At 49.4% G+C, this 23,216-nt stretch overlaps 1 long non-coding RNA gene and 1 other non-coding gene across 3 annotated transcripts in view; both read left to right on the forward strand.

The window, feature by feature from the left end:
- Positions 1-6,888, forward strand: part of LOC120603801 (uncharacterized) — a 151,658-nt gene extending 144,770 nt beyond the window's left edge. For both annotated transcript variants that reach the window (XR_005653137.1, XR_005653136.1), the window contains one exon: positions 702-6,888. This is a non-coding gene — a long non-coding RNA (uncharacterized LOC120603801). The remainder of the gene's footprint in view (positions 1-701) is intronic.
- Positions 6,889-19,914: 13,026 nt separating this feature from the next.
- Positions 19,915-20,043, forward strand: LOC120604261 (small nucleolar RNA SNORA19). Its single transcript, XR_005653292.1, has one exon. It is a non-coding gene; the product is annotated as a small nucleolar RNA SNORA19 (small nucleolar RNA).
- The last annotated feature ends 3,173 nt before the right edge of the window (positions 20,044-23,216 follow it).

Here is a 23,216-nt window from a genome sequence, read left to right on the forward strand (position 1 = left end):
TGAGGGAGGGAGAGAGAGTGGGGGAGGCGAGGTCGAGGGGCCACGGGTCCAGATCCGCAGAGCCTCCGGGCCCGGGAATTTTGGACTTCCTTCTAAGTGTGATGGAGACCCACCAGAGGAGGACCGCACAGGAACTGCCTTTGAAATTCATGTCACAAAAGGAGACGTTGTCCTTTTAGAGGTTCCCTCTGGCTGCTCTGGGGAGAATGACGCCGGGATGGGGACAACGAGGGTGGAGATGGGGAACCGGGGGCAGTGACTTGGGGCACGGCGGCAGTGAGAAGTGGCATTCAGGGTGTATTTTGAGAGTTGGAGCCACAGCGTTGTCCGCTAGGTGTGCTACGGAGGTCATGGGGAAAGGGCGGAGTCCAGGACAATCTGCGGCTTCTGGTTGAGTAACTGGGAGGCTGATGGGACCACTTTCTATAACGGGGATATTGGGGGAAGAAGCAGGCCTGGGGGCAGATGCCATGCTCAGCTTGAGGTGTGTTGAGTTAACGTGTTTTGGAGGCAGATGAACAAGGAAAGCGCTACCTGCCACCTCCCCACTGCCTCGTCCTGGTTCAGACGCCCCGTACCTGCCTCAGGACAATTGTGACAGCTGCCCGACAGTCCTCCCTGTTCCAGCCTTCCTTCTTCCACACCTGTCGAGCTCATCCTCCGAAAACAAGACTCTAGATCCTGTCTCTGCTCTGCTCTAGAACCGTCGGTGCTCCTGCTGCCACCTGGACGAAGTTTAAACACCTTGGCTGAGTAAGCTGGGCCCTGCACCATCTCCTTGACCTCTGCAGCCTCGTCCCCCGTGCAGCCAACCAAGCAGATGACCCTTGGTTCCTCAGACACACCCTGTCCCTTCACACTTCCTCAGACTCGCTCAAGCCTCGCCTGGCAGTGGAGTGCCCTTTCTCACCTCAGGGATGAGTCCGGAGGCTTTGCCTCTAATGTCTATAGCCTTTTGTTTGTTTCTTTCTCCCAGGACATATCACACAGAGCTTTGAATTACACTTATTTATATCTTCCCCTCCTCCCCGAGGGCAGAAAGGTGACAGCTTCATTTCTGGGCTTGAGGCCAGGCTCAGCGCAGGTCCTTGTCAGCTTCCGTGGGTATCTGTGGAAGATGCTGCATTTACAGCTCATTGCCCTCACTCTAATATTTCCCGGGGTGTCACCCTGCCCTTGGTCCGCCTGGGTCAGGTGGGCTGACCCAATTCCCAGGGTTAGACTCCTGGGCCAGGCTTGCCCATCAGAACTTCCCAGACCCCTAGCTACATTGATTGGGGGTGGGCACATGAACCAATCAAAGCCAACAGAACCTCATTCTGCGGAATAGAAGATGTTGTTGTCTCGAGGTGGCTGAGCCAGTGGGATGTCAGCCCGGAGCATCTGTGGCCACTATGCCACCATGAAGCACAGACTGCCTGCAAATACAGCCAACACGGGGCAAAGCACAGCTGAGAGAAGGAGACAGCCCGCATCCTAAAAGCATCACCGATGCCCCTGGATCCAGCTGTGTCTGAAGCAGACCTAGCCCTGAACTTCTTAGTTACATAAGCCACTAAATTTTTCTCTCATTCTCTCTTTTGAAACCCACTTTGGGTTAGGTTTCCATTACTTGCCCCTACTAGAATTCCTGATAGTTAATGAGCTTTCTCCTGAATGTACCTCTTGTCATCCCACTGCCCACCTGTCCATGGCTCCAGGTGAATTTCCTCTTGAGGAACTTCTTTGAATATCTATCCATCTATCGAACTGTGTGTATTTCCTTTCTCGCTCACGGATAATACCAGTAATGATCACTGGTTTTGGCTGCCTCAAGCAACTTTTGGAACAAGGCAGGAGGTGAATAGAATCACCTAAAGAAGTAAAATGAGCTCAAGCTCCTGGGGGCTGAGGCTGGCCTGTGGCCCCATCGCAGCTCAGTTTGGGCCCGGGCACATAAGGGAGGCTTCTCGGCCATTCTCTGCTTGATAGTGTAAGGCAAGGTTTTTCAATCTGGACGCGAAGGGCATTCTGGACTGGGACTTCCCTGTGAAGTATCCTAATCAGGAGTCTTCCCTCAAGACTTGGTCGGGAGAGGGATCTCAGCCACTATACTACTGGCATTGGGGCCAGACCGTTCTCTGTTGCGGGGCCATCCTGTGCATCGCAGGAAGGTTTAGCAGCATCCATTTCTTCTCTACACACTAGATGCAAACAGACTCCCTGCCCAGGTTATTGACAACGCAGACATCATCAGACATTGCTGAATGTCCCCTGTGGGGCAAATCACCGTAGCTGAGAGTCTCTGGTGTAGGCAGAGAAGTGCTTTGCATAGGGCCTAGCACATAGCAAATGCTCAATAAATACAGTAGTGATAATGTGATAATGGGGCTGAGGACGATTGTTTGGGAACTTTGAGTGTTTCATGAGAGTCAGATCTGGCTAACTTCAGCAGGAAGGGAGTTTGTTGAAGGAACACGGAGGAAGGGGGAGAAGCAGATCAAAAGCATAGAATCAGAGGGTCCAGATAGCGCAAGACAGATGTGCTGGCAGCAGCAATGAGCTATTCCTTGTTTTAGCCATTCTTCCCACTTCCTCCTTGTTTTAGCCATTCTTCCCACACCCTGTTTTGCTCAGACACTCTCCTGTCCCATCTCACAGACTCAGGGAAGATGGGCTTCAGCCAGGCTCCGAGGGGCGGGTTCCAGTTGTTTTAAACTAATCACAGTGACCTCTTTCCTTTTGCCAGTGATTGGTTCAGCCTGCACTGGGATGTAATTCCGGCCAAAGGTATCGCTGGGAATTCTGGGAAAGGTTCCCTTGCTCTTCAAAATGGTCAGGGTCTTATTGTCCTTCATATAACGTGGGATTTCCTTCCTTTTTAAGGTTGAATACTGTTCTGTTGCATGTAAATACCATAGTTTCTTGATCCATTCGTCTGTCGATGGACATTTAGGTTGTTTCCACATCTTCTTGGCTATTGCGAGTAATGCCACAGTGAACACGGGAGTACAAATAACTTTTCGAGATCCTGATTTCAATTCTTTTGGATAGATACCCGGAAGTGGAATCGCTGGATCATTATGCTAAGTCAAATAAGCCAGTGGCAGAAGGACAAATACTGTATGATTCCACTTACATGAAGTATCTAAACTAGCAAAACTCAGAAGCAGGGAGAACGGTGGCCGTCATAGGGAAATGGGGAGTTGCTGTCCAACAGGCATAAAGTTTTAGTTGTGCGAGATGAATTAAGTTCTAGAGATCTGCTATAAGTTTCATCTGCAGCCAACAGTATTGTATTGTACACTTAAAAATTCATTTAAAAAATAGATCTCACGTCTAATGCTCTCACTACAATTAAAAAGAGCATTTATAAAACATTATGTAAAGTTCTCAATGATACCAATATTAAAACATTTTATATATAAAAGTTCTTGGATAAAGGGAAAAAAAGAAACAGGCGCTTTCCCTCTCTAGTGGGGAGATGTCATGATGTTAGGAGAAGTGGCAGCCATATGGAGTCAAGGAGGAGAGCCAGCTGGAGGGCAAAGCCCAAGTCCCAGTACTTGGGTCCTTGCGGATGTCACTAAAGGGCTGAATTAACCAGGCCCTGATTCTCCCTCACTTCCGGGGGTATATGAGATAATAAGTGTCCTTATTTTTAAAGCCTCTGTAGGTTGGGTTTTTATTCTTTCAGCCAAAATGCCAAAGCCCATGGATGAGTTTTTTTTTCCAAATTGCCCTTGACATTTCCTTCTTGCTTTCTAAGTAACACAGAGGGGCTCACTGTCACTGCCAGAGAGGTCGGACACCAGGGTCCTCGTCTGGCTGCCAGACATATTTGTGGCCTGAGGATGTACTCAAAGCTCAGGCAGGAGGACTCCCAGGAGACCACCTGCCAGCTCTTCCATAAAGTTCAGACTTTGTCCTTCTGTGCCTTGGTTTCTCCATCTGTGATCTGGGGGTGGTAATGGGGCCACCTGTTTCACAGAGTGTTATGAGGATTAAACGAGTTATTTCCTGTAAAGTAACAGGCACAGCACCTGTACAGCCACATGGTAAATGCTGTTTTTGCCATTGTTATTATTACTTGGAGAGAGGGGTAAAGGAACTTGGGCTGACAAGGTGGTTGGGGAAAAATGAGACTGGCAGCCTCGAGAGGTGAGACTGGGGTGGAAATAAAGGATTCAACCAAAACAGATACAGAAACTCTAAGGAGAAGCATGAAGCCCTGAGACTCCCCCAAGGTGTCGGGGAGGCATCAGAGTCCCGGTCTTGGGAGGAAAGTGCCTTTCTCTTTGGAAGTGAAAGATGGGTCCTAGGAAGGCGGGAGGCTGAGGGACACCCCACATTGAGCCAGCAACAGCCCAGGAAGTGTTCACTCCTCCTTCCAAAGACCCCGCAGTGTCACAGGCTCCGGGGCCTCCAGCTTGAGGCCATGGGGATTCTCCCACGCCCTCCAGTGCCTCCAGCCTTCAGGCCTGGGTCTGGGGCTTCCCGCCTCACCCAGCCAGACTCTTATCACTTCGACACTGTGCCCCGAACACCTTCCTGGCCCCCAGGACCCATACCTGGCTCTCTCAGGGAATCGGAGGGCCTTGCTGTCACCGGATAGATTGAGCAACTCAAGCGAATGTGCGTTTTCCAGCTCGTGCTAACCACCATTCATTCACTTCCCCTCATGCTCATCGATGAGTCGGTTCCTTATACTTCTCAAAGGACACCATGACCCTTCCTGCGAACTCTCCATGATGCAGCCCAGAACCTGAGTCACCCTGAGATAGCACCTTCATTCACCTTGGTCCTGGAAGCCCCTGGCCTGCTTCACAGATGGAAACAAATAATGATAATGATGATGATAATGGTGACGATATGATGTTAGCTACCAGTTCTAACAGTGTCCTGAACACTTTTATGTACTAACTTTGAGGTGGGTACCATGCTTATCTCCATATTGTAGATGAGGAAAATGAAGTCCAGACAGGTTGAGTACCTTGCTAATAAAGGGAAGGAGCCATGACTTGAACCCAAGCAGTCTGGCATAGAAATTAAATCATATTTAGTTAATCATTTAACAAAATTGGAAATTCTATTTTAAAATTTATTTTCAGCTCATTCATGCATCAGATATTTCCATAGTAGATACTGTGTGTCAGCAGGTGCTTTTCATAGGGGACGTAGAAGTGAACAAACAGGTAAGGCCCCCGTCCCCTGGAGCTCGAGGTCCAGTGAATACAGTCAGTCAATCGAGGACTTGAATATGTGACATTGAATATGTGCCTGTACCTGTACAGAGCAGAGCTGTCTGAGACTCTCAGGTGGAAGCGCTGTGGCCTTTCTAGGCTTATTCACCCAAATACAGTTCTTTCAAGAATATATCTTAATCCAGGGCCTCCCCCTGCAAAGTTAAGGTATTAGGATATGAGGAGAGAGACTAAAGGACCTTGAGGGGCCTCGTGATATCACGGTAGACACATGGCTGTGGGGCCAGACCACTGGCCCCAGATCCCAGCTCTGGCCCTCATCAGCGTGTGACCCAGTGCAGGTCATTTCCTTCTCTAAAAGCCTCAGTTTCCTCATCCAGAAATAGGAACAATGCACCATGCCATGGCCATTGTGAGAGCATAGGACGTCTTTGTGGAACACTAAAACATGTTTGCAGCTTGATGATTCCAGAAAGGCCAAACATTGAAGGTTCATTGTCTTTGCAAACCTCAGCTGGGCTCAAATGAGCATCACAAGCCTAACTAGTAGAGGATCCCAGCTCTTTCAACAAGGGAAGTGACTGGATGATGATCGTGGGGACCTGGAGAGGCAGCTGTGACTCAATTTCCGTGGCGACTGCACCCTAGTCATGCCAGAAAGCCATCGTCCTCAAGAGAAGCCAGAAATCCAGATCTTTATATCAACGTTCCCGATTTTCCAATTAAGAAAACCATCGGCCCACCACCCCACACCTTCTAGAATGGCTATGATAAAAAAAAACGGATAGTAACGAGTGTCAGAGAGAATGAGGAGACACAGGAACCCTACACTGCTGGTGGGATGGTAAGAACGGTGCAGCCACTTTGAAAAAACAGTCTGGCAGTTCCCGAGAAGGTTAAACATGGTTACCGTGCGATCCAGCAATTCCACTCCTAGGTAGATACCAAAGAGAATTGAAAACCTATGTCCACATAAAAACTTGCACGTGAATGTTCACGGCAGCATTCCTCATGACGACTCAAACATGGAAGCAGCCCACATGTCCATCAACTGATGAGTGGATAAGCAAAATGCGGTGTATCTATACAATGGACGGCTGCTTAGCGACAAAACAGAGTGAAGTACTGACCCGTGCTGCAGCGTGGAGGAACCTTGAAAACGTGTTAGGCGAAAGAACTCGGACACAAAAAGCCATATAATGTAGGATTCCGTTTATATTAAATGTCCGGAATAGGCAAATTTATGGACACAAAAAGTAGATCGGTAGCTGCCAGGGGTTGGGGTGAGGGGAAATGGCGAGTGACTGCTAATGGCTCTGGGGTATTTGGGGGGTGGGTCAAACGGCCTGTGGTGACAGTTGCACAATTCTGTGAATGTACTGAAAACCATTGACTTGTACGCTGTAAATCGGTGAATTGTATGGTGTGTGGATTATAACTCAATAATGCTGCTAAAATAAGAAAAATGTTGGCCTAACAGAGCTCCTTGGTTGGTCAGAGTCAACCGCAGGCCACGCTTTTCCGTTCCCTGGTTAAGGAGGTCATCCTCCGTTATCCGGACATTCAGCTACTCGGAACACCCTGTTCCGGCAGAGCAGGAGGGACTGCCCCAGAAGGCAGAATTTCCTCCTGAGGCTCAGCACGCCCTGAAGTGCTCTGGACACTTCCCTTTTTGCTCCTTTTAAAAATAAACGATTAAATGCAAGCAGAGAAAGGTTCTGTTTGTTCCCTTCTAGCCCCAAACGAGAAGGAAATAGAGCAGGATGAGCTTGTGGTTCAGGTCAGCCCTGGAGTCCTGCAGCGCAGGCCTGGCATCTTCCGTTGTGTCCGTCTGGGAAGGTTCTGGAATCCGGTGTATGGACATGGCAGGGTGGGGGCTGCTTTCCTGCCCACTTCCTTCTCACTGCCTCACCTCTGTGCAAGGCGAAGAAGAGACAGAACCCTGAGCATAAGAAAGATGGCAGTGATCCTGGGGGGTGGGGGGAAGTTGGGCTGGGAGGCTGTTTGAGATGTCACCCTCTGACCCTGTGGACCTGAAGGACAACAACCACAGTCAGGCCAGAACAGAGAGCCCCCAGGAGGAAGCCTGAGCCTTTTCTGGGGGTGAGATCATGGAGGGGGCTGTGTGTGGAGAGAGGACAGCGTGGGAGAGAGACCAGGTGAGGCCTTGGAAAGCCTGTGTGGCTGAGAACAGATTCAACAAGGCAAAGGCTGACCTGAATCCTGGCTGGGTTTGTGACTGGCTAATACTTCTTCATTCGTAGACCACAGCCGAGCACCTACTATGCTCCAGGCACTGTGCTAGGTGGTGGGGGACGCTCCGTCTCTGTGCTCATGGTGTTGAAGTTCTAGTGGGAGAGACAGGCACTGGACCAATGAGCAGTGCACCCAATACAGAATGCCGCATGGGAGGATCTTGAGGATAGCAAGGCCAGATGAGAAGCTAGAGCGAACCAGGGCCGGTGCTCTAGACAGGGTGATCAGGGAAGGCCTCTCCGGGGAGGTGACATTTCAGCTGAGACTTCAGTGAAGTCACATCTGAGGCAGAGGAACTGCAGATGCAAAGGCCCAGAGGCTGGAGAGTGCCGGGCATGACAGAGGCCACTGTGGCTGGGCAGGAGGAGGAGGTGGATGAGGTCAGGGAGGTCGGAAGGGGCCAGACCAAGCAGGCCATGTAGGCTGTTATGTGGACTTGGGCTTCCCTCTGAGTGGGTGGGAGCCATGGACGGTTCTGGGCAGAGGAGGCCCTCATCCACTCTAGGTCCGAAAAGGATCCTCTGGCCCCCGGCAGAGAATGGACTGTGGGCAGAAGCAGGGAAGCCAGGGAGGAGGTGACAGTGGCTGGCCCAGGGCAGTAGCGATAGAGGTGGCTTCGAAGAAATGGTCACTGTTTTCTCTCATTGCACAACCTACCTGCTACCCAGAGACAGGATGGGCAAAACCAAGGAGATTCTACACACATGTGAGACACACACACACACTCTACATACATATAGATTCCACACATGCTATATACACACATATATTCTACATACGTATAGACCCTACGCATGTATTATATATACGTATATTCTACATATAGATTCTACTCAGATACCATATATACATATACATATATCCACATACATATAGACCCTGCACACATATGTATATACATATATTTTATACACATATTATATACACATTTAATGTATTCTACATACATATACACCATGCATATATATTTTATACACATATAAATATATTCTACATATGTATAGGTCCTACACACACACACACACACACACACACACATATATATATATATCACACACACACACACATATATTCTGCATACATATAGATCTTACACTTATATTACATACACATATATAGTCTATATACATATAGACCATACATATATATTATATACACATATGTATTTTATATACGTACAGATCCTACACATATACTATATGCACATAAATATATTCTACATACACAGAACCTACACATATATTTTATACATATATATATATTCTATATACATACAGATTCTACACATATACATCTATATTTTATATTCACATAGTTCTACATATATACTGTACACACATGTAGAGTCTACACACATATCACACACGTCCATTCTATACACGTTCACACCTGCATAATACCTACATATGTGTATTCTTCACGCATACAGATTCAACACATCTATGATAAACCAAGCTGACCTCGAGGGCACGCCCGGGGTCAGTGAGCCTCGCGTCGTGGAAGGGGCACAGCTCTGGAGTTAGGGAGTGCGGACTCTGCCGCTGGGGAGCTGCGTGACTCAGGACTTGCTTCTCTGGTCCTCATTGTTTCATCTCTGAAATGGGATGACAATGCCTGCCTCACAGGGTTGTTGGGAGGACTGGATGAGATCACCGTGTATGCAAAGCAGCTGGCCAGTGCGGGAGCTGACATTGCTATTAACAGTCATCACACTAATAATGAGGCCTGTTTCGAGGCCGAGCAAACCCTACAGGGCACCTTCCTGGAACAAGGGTGTGCATACACACCCGCACACCCACTCTGCTGCTTGGGGTGTGTGGGAAAGGGGGCTGACCCGCCACCTCTGTATGAGCAGGATGGACCAAGAGCTGCAGCAGAAACCTGTGAGTCAGTGACAGGCATAAAACAGTTAATGGGCGTGCCACCATGGCTACGGTAATGATGGAGAGATAGAAGGTTAGATAATGTCCGGAAAGCAAGTGGATTAGTCAGGGCTCTCTCGGTTCCAGAGGACAGAAACCCAGCTCAAACCGGTTTAAGCGAAAGAGAATTTATTAGCTCATGTAAAAAAAAGAAAATTCCAGGAGTGGTCTTGCTTCAGGCACAGCTGGATCCAGGTGCTTGAATGATCCCACTGGTTTTTCCATGTCTTTCTGGAAGGTTAATTGAGTTAATGAATATGTATGTGAACCACTACACAGCAGCACACACGTCTAATGCTCTGTAATATTAGCTATTATTTTATTACTGCTATTACTGCTACTACTTTTATTGTTACCTTATCAGTCTAGCGATTCAGAAAAAGTAAGTGCTTTATCTTCCTATAAAAGTCCCAGGACTGGTTCTTGTCGGCTTACGTTGAGTTGTGTGGCTCTCTCTGAACCAAACCCTGTGGGCCATGGTCAGTTTCTGTGACCATCAGGTTGTGACAAGGTTGATGTGACCATCTTTGAGGCTGGGGGTGGGGTCAGCTCCACTCAAACCCCATGAACTGAAAATAGAGAGGGGCTCAGCAGAAAATGGGGGCCGTCCGGGCACAGCCATCCCCCTGTGGGCATTTCCAACCCTGCCTCCCCTCTCCTCCAGCATCACCCGGGGGTCCTGAGGCCTAGATCCCCCCAGCATTACCTTCTTTGCACAAAGGCGGCCTTTAGACTTGGACAGACATGCGTTCGATACCCAGTTCCATTGCTTAATTAGCTTCACCTTCCTGTGCCTCAGTTTCCCCATCTGTGAAACAGGACAATAATCACACCTCTTTAATTCAACAAATGTCTCCTGGAACATTATAGCCAACATTTATTATGTCTCGGTAGCCTCAACACTTTTTATGTATTAACTCATTTGACCATCACGACAATAACCCTGGGAGTTAATATAACCATTCAAATTTTACAGATGAGAAACTGAGGCATGGAGAGGTACAGTCGCTCATCTAAAGTCACCCAGCCAGGGCATGGCAGAGCTGAGATTTGAACCTTGGCAGCCTGGCCTTCGAGCCCCAGACTGTGGATTATGACATAAAGCTCAGCGGCTGTCATGTAATAGGTACTTTATAGCAGCTGTCGTGTAGTAGGTGCTTTATATGTGAAAGCTGTCTCTAGTAAGGTATGTCCCCTTTCATCTGCCTCAGTTTTTCTCATCTGTAAAATGGCCTCACAGCTGTGGAACAACAAGAGCTAAAAGGGGACAAAGTGACACAGGGGCCTTTATTTAAGAAATACTTATTGAGCACCTACTGTGTGCTAGGCACTGGGCTAAGCACTGTGCACACAGCAGTGAATGTGACAAACTCCTTGGATTCTGGGAGCTGACATTCCAGTGCCGGGACGGGCAACAGAGACGAACAAGGTGATTTCAGATGGTGGATGCTACGGAGAAAAGAGGCGACGAGACCTCTGGGTGGTCGAGAGGCCTCTGGAGGAGGAGGCATCTGAGCTGTGTCCTGAAGGAGGAGAAGGGGCCTCCCTGGGAAGATCTGGGCTCAGGAAGCACCTTCTGTCCAGGGAGAACCACATGTGCAAAGGCCCTGAGGTGGGAACTGGCGAGACAGAACTGGGCCAAACCCTGCTTTTGCTGGGAAACCAAGGCACAGGGAGAGGAGGGGATGAACAGACCAAGGCCGTGCAGCCGGCGGAGTTGGAACTGGAGGCGCGTGCGGAAGACACACGGGGCCGGGACCTCTGCAGGCTTCGTGTCTCCGCACCCCGGCCAGAACCTTCCAGGCTCCGCTTGGAGGAGCGACAGCCTCCGCTTCCTGAGCTGTTCTAGCTGTTGCTGGTCACTGCTTTCCTGTCCCCTAGATTAATTACAAACAACGTTTTTCACCCTCACTTAATTATGCGGCAGACACCGGTGGATCCGCCACCACCTGGTCTCACTTCCTGGCTTGGGATAACGGGGCCCAGTGACTCTCCTTGAGGGCTGAGAGGGGCATCTTGGCTGGGAGGGTGCCAAGCTCGGCATGGCCTTGGCACTGTGACCACACCAGGCCGAGCCTCCATACCTTTGTCTGCAGTGGGGAGGACAGTGAAGGGCCGTTGTGAAGGTCTGGGAGACGATGGTGGCACGTGCCTGTGTGAACTCTTCCAGAGTTCCCATCTGAGCAGCGGGGACTCTGAGATTCCAAGAGGCTCGGGAACTTGCCCCAGGTCCCACCGCATCTGAATGGGGGAGCTGGTCCAGTGCTTGGTCCAGCAGCGGCAGCTTCAAAGCGCTCCCGTTTCCACACCAGCACCTCGCAAACCACAATTTTTGACAAGCTGTTGGTGTGTGGGTTGTGACAGGAGCATCCCCCTGCTTATCCCCAGGTTGGTTTGCACTGGGCTCTATTTGTGGACCTGCAATGGCTCGAATGTCCCAGGTGATTTGAAGCCTGAACCAGCCTTTCCAGCTAGGGAGAGGAGCTAAAGTGAATTATTTTCTGAGTCTGAATAATAATGATAATAACAACAACGACAACAACAATAATAATAAGTAACAATTATTAAACTCTATAACAATGTACTATTATCTTATTTTAAAATTCACACAACCTCCCGAGGGAGCCTCTGTTATGCCTACTCAGCAGATGAGGGACCTGAGGCTCTGAGGATGAAGGACAAGCCTGGGCCACACAGCTGGGTGATGGTGGAGGCAGCATTCAAACCTGGGCCCGTCAGGAAGCAGAAAGCTAGGCTTCTGAGACTGGCTTTGGAAGATGGAACTTTTCCAGCGACATCCTCGTCTGACCTTTATTTAAGAGTGGCTAGATTCCTGCTTTAGAAGTGGTGCATCCTGGGGAGTCAGCGTTGGGAAAACCCCAACAGCAAGTGTCCCAGGCCAGCTCCTGGCAGGTGCTTGGATTACACACAGAGGGAGGGAGGTGCAGACGGCAGGGCTCTTAGCCCTCAGGTACTGTGATGTGAAGAGAAATACATACGGGGACCCATGTCCAGGCCCCTTAACAAGCTAGAACTTTCCGAGCAGCTCTTCATTACCCTGCCTCTCACCCCCATCAAACCTGGTGCTCCACCTCCTGAGTAACTGGCCCCATCTTCCTGCCTCCACCCTGGCCAGCCCTGTCACGTTCACCTGGACCATCGCAGTGGCCTCCCCTTCGGTCTCCCTGCTTCTGCCCTCGCCCCAGAGGAGTCCTGTTAGAACCTAAGGCAGATCGCGTCCCTCCAAGAGGTCCCCTTTGCTTAGAATGAGCTCCAAGTTCTTGTCAAGGCCTCCAAGGCCCCAAATGGCGTCTCTCAGTCCCCTCTGCCCTTTACCCACCCTGGCCTCCCCTCCGTTTCCAGAATCCACTCAACTAGTGTCCACCTCTGGGCCTTTGCACTTGCTATGCCCTTTGTCCAAATTTCTTAGCCCCCAGGTCACACAACCACCTAATTCTTGGCTCAAATGTCACTACCTCAGGGAGGCCCTCCTGACTCCCTGGAGCTAAACTACAACTAGTCTTTCCCACATTCCACCCCGGCATCCCACGAGGCCAGTCCATACTGTGGCTGGAGGTGGTTTTCTGAACCCTGATCTGAGCAAGGTCGTTCCCTGCCTAGATTCCCTCTTTGGCTGGACCTGTGTCCCCGCCCCGCAAATCTCAACCAAAGCCCTAGTGAGGCCGCTGCTGCGGGAACCTCTCCCTAGCCTCCCGCTTACTGAGCTCTCCTAGTCCAGGGCTGCTCAGCCTCGGGCTGGACCACTCTCTGTCAGGGGCAGGGGTGGGGGGCGCTGTCCTGTGCACTGTAGGGCATTTAGCAGCACCCCTGGCCTCCACTACTACACCCCTCCCCAGTTGTGACAAACCACAATGTCTCCAGACACTGCCGAACGCCCCCCCGGGACGTTCGTGAACCGCTGGGCTCAGCTTTTGTCCAGGCCGGTCTCCCTTTCGGGAGCGCTCCCTCCCAGCCTTCCACCCTCATCTTTTACGCTCCTGTCTGTGCTTCAGGTCCCTTTCGACGCCACCCACGAGGAGCCTTCCAAGCCTCAGGCAGAGTCAGGAGTTTTCCAGGTGCTCCCACAATCTGTCATCGGAGACCTGATGGTACCTTCCTGCCATTGTCAGATGGCTTATCCTCCCAGCCCTTGGCCCTGGGACATCAATTCTACAAGAACAGGCTTAGTGTCTGCTCTGTTCATGGAGTAGGGGCTCAGTCCACATTTCACATCGCCTCCTCCCTTCTCTTCCTCTCTATCCCCTTTCGTTCTGACAGTTGGTTAGTCATTCAACAAACATGTCCCAGTCCACATAATGTGCAGGTGCCAGAGATACTGAAAAAAATCAGACATGATTCTGGACAGAGCCTGGGGCATTAAGAAATTGAAAGATTGTTTCATCTAGCTGGAATCATAGGTCAGAGGGGGCGGGTGTTGGTGGTGGACAATGATGCTAAGACAAGAGAGCCGGGCAGGGGCCTGTGGCCATGGGGAGGAGTTTGTACTTTTCCTGAGTGAGCTGAGCGCCACGGAAGGTTGGAGGCAGAGGAAGGACAGGACATGCCTTGGCTTTTATCAGGATCTCTCTGTTTGTGGAAAAGGGGCCATTGGCAGGCGATGGTGGAGAGAGAGGCTGCCGTAGTTTAGGTGGGAGAAGATGGTGGCCCGGCCTGGGGGATGACCATGGAGATGGGGGATGTGGTCCGATCTGAGGGAGATTTGGGGCATAAAACGGATAGTGACGATGGTTTGGATACGGGGATGTGAGGGGGAACAACAAGGACAATGACCAAGTAGCTTAGGTCAGGACCCATCTGCAACCCGGCCCCACATCCCCCAGAGCCCTCTATGGGGGGCAGGTGTAGGGACCCAGTTCTGTCTGGGACTCTGCTTCCCTTCCAGGCTCTCTCAGGTGTGGCCATGGCTCTCCCACGGCTCCCTGTGTGACCCCGGGCCAATTTCTTGGCCTCTTCTGGGCCTGTTTCTGGAGCATCTATGCGTCTTCCTCTCCAGGAAGAGCATGAGTGTGCGGGAAGCCACCAGCCCAGACAGAGAACCTGGAAGAACCTGTCCTGCAGGCCTTACCAGTCCCTGCCAGGTGATCAGCAGGCAGAGGGGACACCTGGGGCAGGGCCTGGGCAAGAGGACCGGGCTCAGCTCCTGCATGCCCTCCACTGACAACCAGCCCTCTGCCCATCTGAGGGCCCTTGGGTCCATATCTCCAATTCCAGGGCCTGAACCCCAGGCCCAGCCTCAGACTCAGAGTCCCACACTTTGACAGAGGCTGCCCAGTCCTTGGGAATGAACAACATCACTAGCGTCATGATGGTCAAGGGCATGGGGCTGGAGTCAGGGCCTGAGTGCACATCCCAGCTCTGCCTCTTTTTCTGTGCAACCTCGGGCAAGTGACTCAACCTCTCCCATACCCAAAGAAAGAAGACTAGCCAGGAAGTCGCATCCCACACAAGTGAAGCTTTTACGTGCAGTGGGTATGAGTCCCAGTTCGTAAACGGAGCTGCGCGGTGTTTTTGTTTTTCGTTTTATTTCAAATCGAAATTAACTTTCGTTTTGTGCTGTCATTCTGCCGGGCTGGTGGAAAGTTCATCTGTGGCTGATTCCCATTTCTCCCTCAGCCCCTTCCTTCCTCTGCCTTTTGTGAGGCCGAGGTGTTGGGGACAGGAGGGAGAGCAGGGGCATGGGTCCAGGGAGGGCTGGCCTTACCGATAAGACTCCAAGTGCTGCTATGGCTGTCTCCTACCCATCATCTGTGTCCTGGGGTGCCTTCGGCTGTTTCCCAGCCATTCCTAGGGGCCGGACGGAGGCTGCCTTTCCAGAATCCTATGTGCAGTTCCAGCCTCTTTGGGCTCAGGCCTGGGGCCGCCCTTCTCCACTGCTCTATACCTCGACCTGGGAACTCTGCCTTTGCTTCTGGTTACGGGAGCCTTGTTCTCTGTAAGACACTTTTTCACAGATATGAGTGCTTCTTGCTCCCCTCGGCTATTGAAACTCCAAAGCCAGGAAGCCACCTGGGATCTCTGGACTTGGTGTCCCATCCCTTCTCCCCCCTCTTCCTGAAGGTACTGAGCGCATATTGGCCCAGGACTGCCTTATGGGGGGGAGGGATCAAGGGAAGAAAAGAAGAAAAGTGGAGTGTGGGGGAGGGGCACGGAGAAGGAAGAAATACTAATTAATGCCGCATTCCCAAACATCTTGGTCAGGATTCTTTTACATTTAAAAAAGTTATGAAGACCCAAAGCGCTTTGATTTGAGTGGGTTGTATTAAATCAGTGTTCATATTAGAAATTAAAACTAGGACATTTATAAAATATTTATTTTATTCTCTTCAAAATGATAGCAAGTTCAATACGAGTTAATAGAATTCACACATTTTTGTCATAAATCACTGTATATTTCAAAGCAAAAGCATGTACTGAGAAAATGGCGTGCGTGGCCCTGTTGACATCTTCCCGGCTCTCCCGGTGGCTGACCTGACAGGTGACATCCAGAGCCTCGTATCTGCTTCTGCGTTTGGTCCGCTGCAATATTTTGTTTGATTGAAGTATCTGAAGAAAATTCGGCTTTAAAAGGCACACAGTCAGAAAGGGGGGAATATTGTACTATCGTGGGAGTTCTTTAAGGCTACACCCAAACTCTTAAACTCGAGTAGCAACGCAGAATTTAAATTCCTATCGATGAACTTTTCCAACTTGTTACACTTGTGTGAGAATGAAAGAGAAAAAGGCAAGTCCTCTTGTGAACTCCCTGAAAGGATATTGGGGACCCCCAGGGAATTTTGGAACACACGTTCGGCACTGCTGAGTCTCAAAGAAGCAAAGTATCCTATCAGACAGGAAGGTGCCGGCAGACTCCCACGAGAGACACGCCAGGGTAGGATGAAGGACATGGGTTCAGTTCCCATTTCACTGCTTCCAGGCTGTGACAGTTCACTTCCTTGGACGGGTCACTTTGCTTCTCTATGCCTCAGTTTCCTCATTTGTAAAATGGAGATAACGAGACCTGCCTGACAGAATGATGATGATAGGTGCTTGCGCCAGGACCCGTGAAAAGCACAGTGTAAATGCAAAGGACTTGTTCACGTCAGTCCTTCATCCTCACGCACTTTTTCCTGCCACAGGGCTTTTGCACAAGATGTTCCGTCTGCCTTAAACCCCTTCTTTTCAGCCTTTGCCAGGGGAACTCCTTCTCACCCTCCAGCTCTCAGCTCAAGTGCCCCCTTCTCCAGGAAGCCTTCTCTGATCTCACTAGAATGTCCAACAGCTCTATCAGAGGATCCCAGAGCGTGGTTACAGTTTATATTTTTAGTCATTAAGTGATGTCTGTGTCTCACCAGGCCGTGAGCCCAGGTTGATCTTTGACCTCTGCCATAGTAGTGCTCGTGTGGGATGAATGTAATTGAAAGAATATTAGTTGTAAAGCATCATCTGTCCCGATACCTTCGTCTTCCCATCCTCAGAATGGAAGAGCTGGGCCTTGACAAGTGCCCTCTCCTCAACCCCCCACCCTGTCTGCGAACAGCTGGATCGCAGCAAGGGACAGGGGAAGCTCCAAGCTGCGGGGCTCTCTCTGGGGGCCAGGGCCCCGCCTGGCTCCCCTTTATTCAGGGTCCCCTGAAATTTTCTGGGGTCACATCCCCCTCTCCCAACAGCTGTTCTCTTTCTTCAGGTTCTTCCCTGCCCTGAGCCCACAACAATCTCTCCAGTGTCCAGGCTGCTCCCTCTGCCCAAACACCCTGCTCCCTCTTCCCCTTCTCCCTTCAAGACCAGCTCGGTCGAGATTTCCTCTCCCTACACCCATGCCTGGACTGTGTTCCCGTGTCCCTGTCATCATCGCATGGGTCGCATTGCTTATTTATTGTCCCCTCTCTGTCCCCCACCCCCAACCAGGTAGCACGTTTGTCAGGGAAGGGATTGTGCCATCTTTGCCCCTCCGGACTGAGGCATTGGGCCTGCTAAGCGATAAGTGTTTGATACATATTTGCTGAAATGACACAGAAGCAGAAGTTTGGGAGGGATTTCTGTCACCAAAGGGGGCTGTATCAGTTAGTTTGGGGCTGCAGTCATAGAAACTCGGCTCACATGGACTTAACTGTGAAGGAGATATCTTGGCTCTCACAAACAAAAAGCCTAGCACGATGTCGGCTTCAGACTTGGTTGGATTAGGGCTCTAACTTTTTCCCTCTATGCTTCACCCAGCTCTGTGATTCTGTGTGTTGATTTTTTGACCCTGGCTGGCTTTTTTCATGGTGTTAAAATGAGTATAGCGATTCCAGGCCTCATTCAGTTCAGACACAGAAGGTCTCTTTGAGTGGCTTCTAAGGAGTACTCGAAATACATATTTTCCAGAAACCCACAATACTCGCTTCTAGACTCAGTGGGCCAAACTGTTACATGTCCATCCAGTAGCCAGGGCCAAAGAGTGAGATTTAGAAAATTAGCTTAGGTTTGAAGCCAGGAGGACAGAGAGTCGACCCCCCGTGAAGGGAGGGCTGCATGAGGGGAAGTGTGGCTACTCCCCAAACTGGAGCAGTCAGCAAGAGAGTCGAAGCATGCACTCAGGAGTTTAATTAAAATTCAAATCTGGAGGAAAACATAATTCTTCTTTGAGCAAAGACCAACCTAGGAAAAACTTTGCTGATATCTAGATATTTCACCAAAACCTTGTATCTAAGGCAAGAAGATACCAGATTTCTCTGTTCTCTGGTTGAATTCCAGTGACCGAACCCACGGCCAATTCACAAAGCCACGAATATTTTTTAATGTGTTTGTTTTTCTGATTATGATAATACATGCATGTTTTAAAAATATTTAAATAATGCAGAAAAGTATTTCCAACAGTGGTTCTCAACAGAGGGTGGTTTTGTCCCCGAGGAGACATGTGGCAATATCTGGAGACATTTCAGGTTCGTGTGACCGTGGGAGGGGTGCTACTGGCATCTGTTGGGTAGATGCCAGAGATGCTGCTACATGTCCTACAGCGCACAGGACAGCCCCTCAAAACAAAAAAATTATCTGGCCCCGAACCTTAGTAGTGCCCAAATACCTGACTTAAAGGAAAGTAAAAATTACTGAAAATCCCACTCCCCAGGAGTAAATGCTTCTGGCATTACCCTCTTTAATATGCGGGCACGGGCACACACAGCTGGGTACAAACTAGATCTTGCACGTGCAAATATTTTTCTCTACAACTTGCTACGGCATCTCTCTATATGGTCCTTTTTAATTAGTGTTTTAAGTACAGTTTTGTATTTATTGAATACAATTGAATTTTTAGTACAGTATTTCATTATGTAAAGTTACCGTGGTTTACTTAATGAATCCTCTGTAGTTTTAGCCTTTTGTGTTTTTTCTCCAGGTTTTTGTTATTATAAACAATGCCACAATGAACACCGTTGTCCATAGAGAATGCTTGGCCTATTATATCCTTAAGATAAATGCCCCAAAGTTAAATTTCTGAGTTGCTTTAAAATTTCTACCCATCGAACATCATGGTGTGCACTTCCATTCTGTGCCAATCTGATAGGTGGAAAATGACATATCATCATAGCTTTTATTTGCATTTCCTTGATTACTGGGAGGGTAGATCTTGTCATCCTATGTTTGCCTGCTTTTGTACTTCTTCGTTTGTGAATAGTGAACTTATAATAAGCTGTATACCTTTTCCTATTGTTTTGCAAGAACTCTTTGCATATTAAGGATAGGAACCCTTTCTAAGAGTTCCATGATTGACTTTAGAAGCCTCTTTTCCTTTCTTTTTCCTTTCTTTCTTTTTTTAGTTCCGTTGTGCTTTCGAAGGATGTGCCTAATATTCTGGCAAGCGTTTCATGAATTACATTAGGAAATAACTTTTGTAACAAACCCATTTAACAACCATTCTTTGTTCCCGCCTCCTGATAGTGCTCAGAGCAACAGCGGCAGCCTTTGCCCAACTCCATGTCATTAACCCTTGATCTTTTCCTGCTGAATAGCAGATTGCTTTCCGGAGCTGGGAACATAGTTTCATTTTCACCTTTCCACTGATGGAACTGCCACTGACTCTGTGCCAGATGGCTGTTTACATAAGAAATGATTTGATTATATTGTACAACCAATGGCAGCCTTTCTCAGGAAGAAGAAGCCAGAAACATATAATCAAAGCCATTAACTGTGTACAAAGAAACGCAGCCCACTCTAAATCTCCCACCAACCGTAATAACAGTTTTCCAGGGAAAAATAAAAACAGGACTGCGGTTTCCTGTTTTACTAAAAATGTATTAAAGGAAAGACTTTTTAAAGGAGATTGTGGCGTTAGCACAGTTGCACTCTCAAATCAGATCAGCCTCGACTCAAATCCCAGCTCTGTCACCTACTTTCTTTGTGACCTTGGGGAAGTCACTTACCTGAACTGAGCCTCTGTTTCTTCATTTGTAAAATGGCTGTAATAATAATATCAAGCTCAGAGAGTATTAAATGAGACGATGCATATGATACACTTTCTTAGAATATGTTCACCCGCAACAAATAGGACACTTGACTAAAGTGGCAAAGAGAAGGGGGTGTACATTTCATTGTCTTTTTTTCTTTATGTCAAGAGAAAAGATATTTCCGATGTGCTAAACAAACCTTTGGAGATAAATTAACAGCATGACTAATTCAGCCATTGCTGTCAGTCACCTTTGACAGGTAAGAAGAAAAAAATAGTGAAAGGGAATTCGTAATTTCATCTAATAAGGTTGTTTAATTCAAAGGCATGAAGGTGTAAACAAAAACTCACCTTCTTTCCATATTTGTGCTCTTCGGTTCTCAGCAATTTGTGAATGCCTCATGGTTTCAAGGTGGATGCTGCAGCTCCAGGTATCACAGGTATCATACAGAGAGATGATACCATCAAGTAAAGAAGAGGAGGAGTCTCTCCTTCCATGTGTCTCCTTTCATGAGGGAGAACACTGTCCCTAGGAAGCCGCCATACAGACTTCTCATTGGACAAGATCGCATCACACGCCTAATTCCAAACCAACCAATGACGAGGGAAATGAGAATTACAATTGGCTTAGACCCACTATAACTCACTCTGAGCCTGGAGGGCGGAATGGCCACTGTCCCTGAGCATCGGGGTAGATACACATCCGACAAAACTGGACCCTGCTAGCAAAGAAGATGTGAGTGGGCAACCACCATGTCTACCGTGAGCGTAGTCCCTGACATACATTAGGTCCCCCAAAGACCAGCATTTGGTGAGCTCGGGCCTGGGAGTCCATGCATGGAAGAACCACAACTGGCCAAGGGGACCCTCTGCAGGCCAGACCCCTATATCCAACCATTCGCTCACCATCTCCACTCGGATGGCTCATAGGAACTCAAATCCAACACACCATGTTTGAACTCAGGGTCTTCTTTTCGGATGACCGCCACATCCCCAGCCTCCTCTGTAGTTGCCCACCTTGCTCAAGCCAGAAGCTGGCTGGCGCTTGAGCTTCCCTGCTTCGCCACTGTGCCTGCCTTTCTCTATCTCTACCATCGACTTCCACCCAGACCTCCTCGTTCCCCTTACTGTCGTCCGGGCTCCTAGGCCCGTGCTGCTCCCTCTGCCCGGAAGTCCTCCCCTGCCATGCCCCCATCCCCTTTCTCAGGGAGCTCCTGTCACTCCCCACTTCCCGCCCCTCCGCAGCCTTGCATGCCTCCCGGCCTGACTCTTATCACACTTCGCATTTATTTGTGGGATTATTTGACTCATGTCTCACCCCACCAGGCTGCAAACTCTGTGAGGGTAGGAACCAAGTCTGTTTTGTTCACTGATAATCCTCAGTGCCTGGCACATAGCAGAGCCTCGAATTTTTTCAAATAAATGAAAAAAAAAAAAATTCTTTCCCCACTGGAGAGATCTTTCTAAAAAGCAAATCTAATCCCTTCACGCTCCGGCTTGGAGCCTCCCATGGCTCCCCTTCACCCTCGGGGTGAAATCCAAAGGGTTTTGTGGCTTTCCCAGGCCCTTGGAGGTGGATCCTGGCACCCTCCAGCTCTACCTTCCCCTGTCCTCCGCCGCACTCTACGTTCCAGCCACCCTCAGCTGCTTTTGGTGCCTTGGAAGCCCCACGTCTCTCTTGCCTCTAGATTTCCATACGATTCCGAATGCTTTGCCTCTGCCTGGAAACTTTGTCTAGAAAAATCCTCCTCATTTACTGATCTTGGAAACTAAGCAAGGTCGGGCCTGGTTAGTACTTGGATGGGAGACCACCTAGGAAGATCAGATGCTGTAGGCGTTAAAAAAAAAGAAAGAAAAAAAAGGGTATTGTAAGATGACAAGGTCCTTGTAATCTGTGAGGTCAACCAAGGGTTATCTCACCTAAAAAAAAAAAAAAATCCTCCTCATTTAAAAGTCACCTCCTCTGGGGAGCCCTCCACACCTCTTCCCACCAGGCTGGGATATACACCTCTGAGGCTCTCCCAACATGTGTTTACTGCTCTGTGTAAGTCAGGCTGCCACCTGAGCTACTGTAACAGAGACTCACAGTGACCGAATGGGACAGAATTTTGTTTCTAGCATGAGAGTGGAAAGTTCAGGGTTTGGCTGGTTGCTTTAGTTCTGCAGGATCATGCTAGAAACTCTGGTTCCTTCTATCTAGTTGCTCTGTCAGTGAAGTCCAAAATGGCTGCTCAGTCTCTTCTATCACGTCCACATTCCAATCATCAAGAAGAAAGAAAGGGTCATTCCTTTTAAAGGCATGACCCAGAAGTGGTTTCACATCACTTCTACTTACTCATCCCATTGGCTAGGACTTAGTCATGTGACCACGCCTAACTGCAAAGGAAGCTGGGAAATACAATTACTATCGGGGCAGCAGGTGCCCAGCTAATACTCTAAAAGTCTCACATGATGAGAAAAAAGATGATGGAGGTCGGTGGACACTGGTGGTCCCCGCCACGCTTATCCTCAGCATTGAGCACAATGTTATCTGGTTATTCATCCAACAGCCCAGCCAGACTATGAGCTCCCTGAGGACAGGGACCATGTACGGTGGTCACTGTTGCATCCCCAGCAACTAGCAGCATGCTGGGCACATGGCAAGTGAGAGTGAATGGCAGGAGCCTGAAGTATAGGCTGGAGAAACTGAGGCAGGACCTAGTTCAGTTCTACACACATTTTCTAGGTGCCTATTACATGTAAACTCTTGGGGTTTACAGCCTGGTCCAGGTGATGGGGCAGTGTGGCTGGCCTGGCCCAGTAGAATCCCAACAGACCCTAGATCTGGGGCTGCAAGATCTTACCTGATGGGGGAGCTGAGGAATCCCAGGGACTGGTTCAGACACAGGGCAGAGTCCAGGAGTGCCCACGGGTGGAGCAAGTCCCCAATCCTGACCCCACCTGGCTCTGGGACTCCTGTGCTTCCGCCCCACCTTTATCTGGCCTTGAGCCCCGGTGCTGGACCTCCTGGGAGGGGCAGGGATGGGGCTCTCTTCCCCCGAGAGCCCAGGAGCCTTGCCGTGGAAAAGGCCTGATCGGAGGTGTGCAGACTCGAGTCCCAGAACCACGGTGTCTTAGGAAAGGAGAGAAAATGCTCCCCGCACCCTCCACCCTAAGAGGCTGTGACCCGGGATTGAAGAGAAGCAGGCATAGCAGAAAGAACCCTGGGTCTAAGTCCCAGCTTGATGCTTTCCAACCACGTGTCTTCACTCCAGCATCCCTTTGTGTGAAATAGGCGCCCACAGCCCAGGTTGGCTTCTCAGGTTGGTGTAAGACTTAAATGAAGGGGCCTTGAGGCCTTGAGTCCTATAGAGAAAAGTCAGTTGTTGGTGTTATCAATAGGGTGCTGCCGGGCAGAGGCCAGAGAGCTGGGCAAACCACAGTCCGACATATCTT

Source organism: Pteropus medius, unplaced genomic scaffold (genome assembly GCF_902729225.1).
Source record: "Pteropus medius unplaced genomic scaffold, Ma_sr-lr_union100, whole genome shotgun sequence".
NCBI classification, from domain to species: Eukaryota; Metazoa; Chordata; class Mammalia; order Chiroptera; family Pteropodidae; genus Pteropus; species Pteropus medius.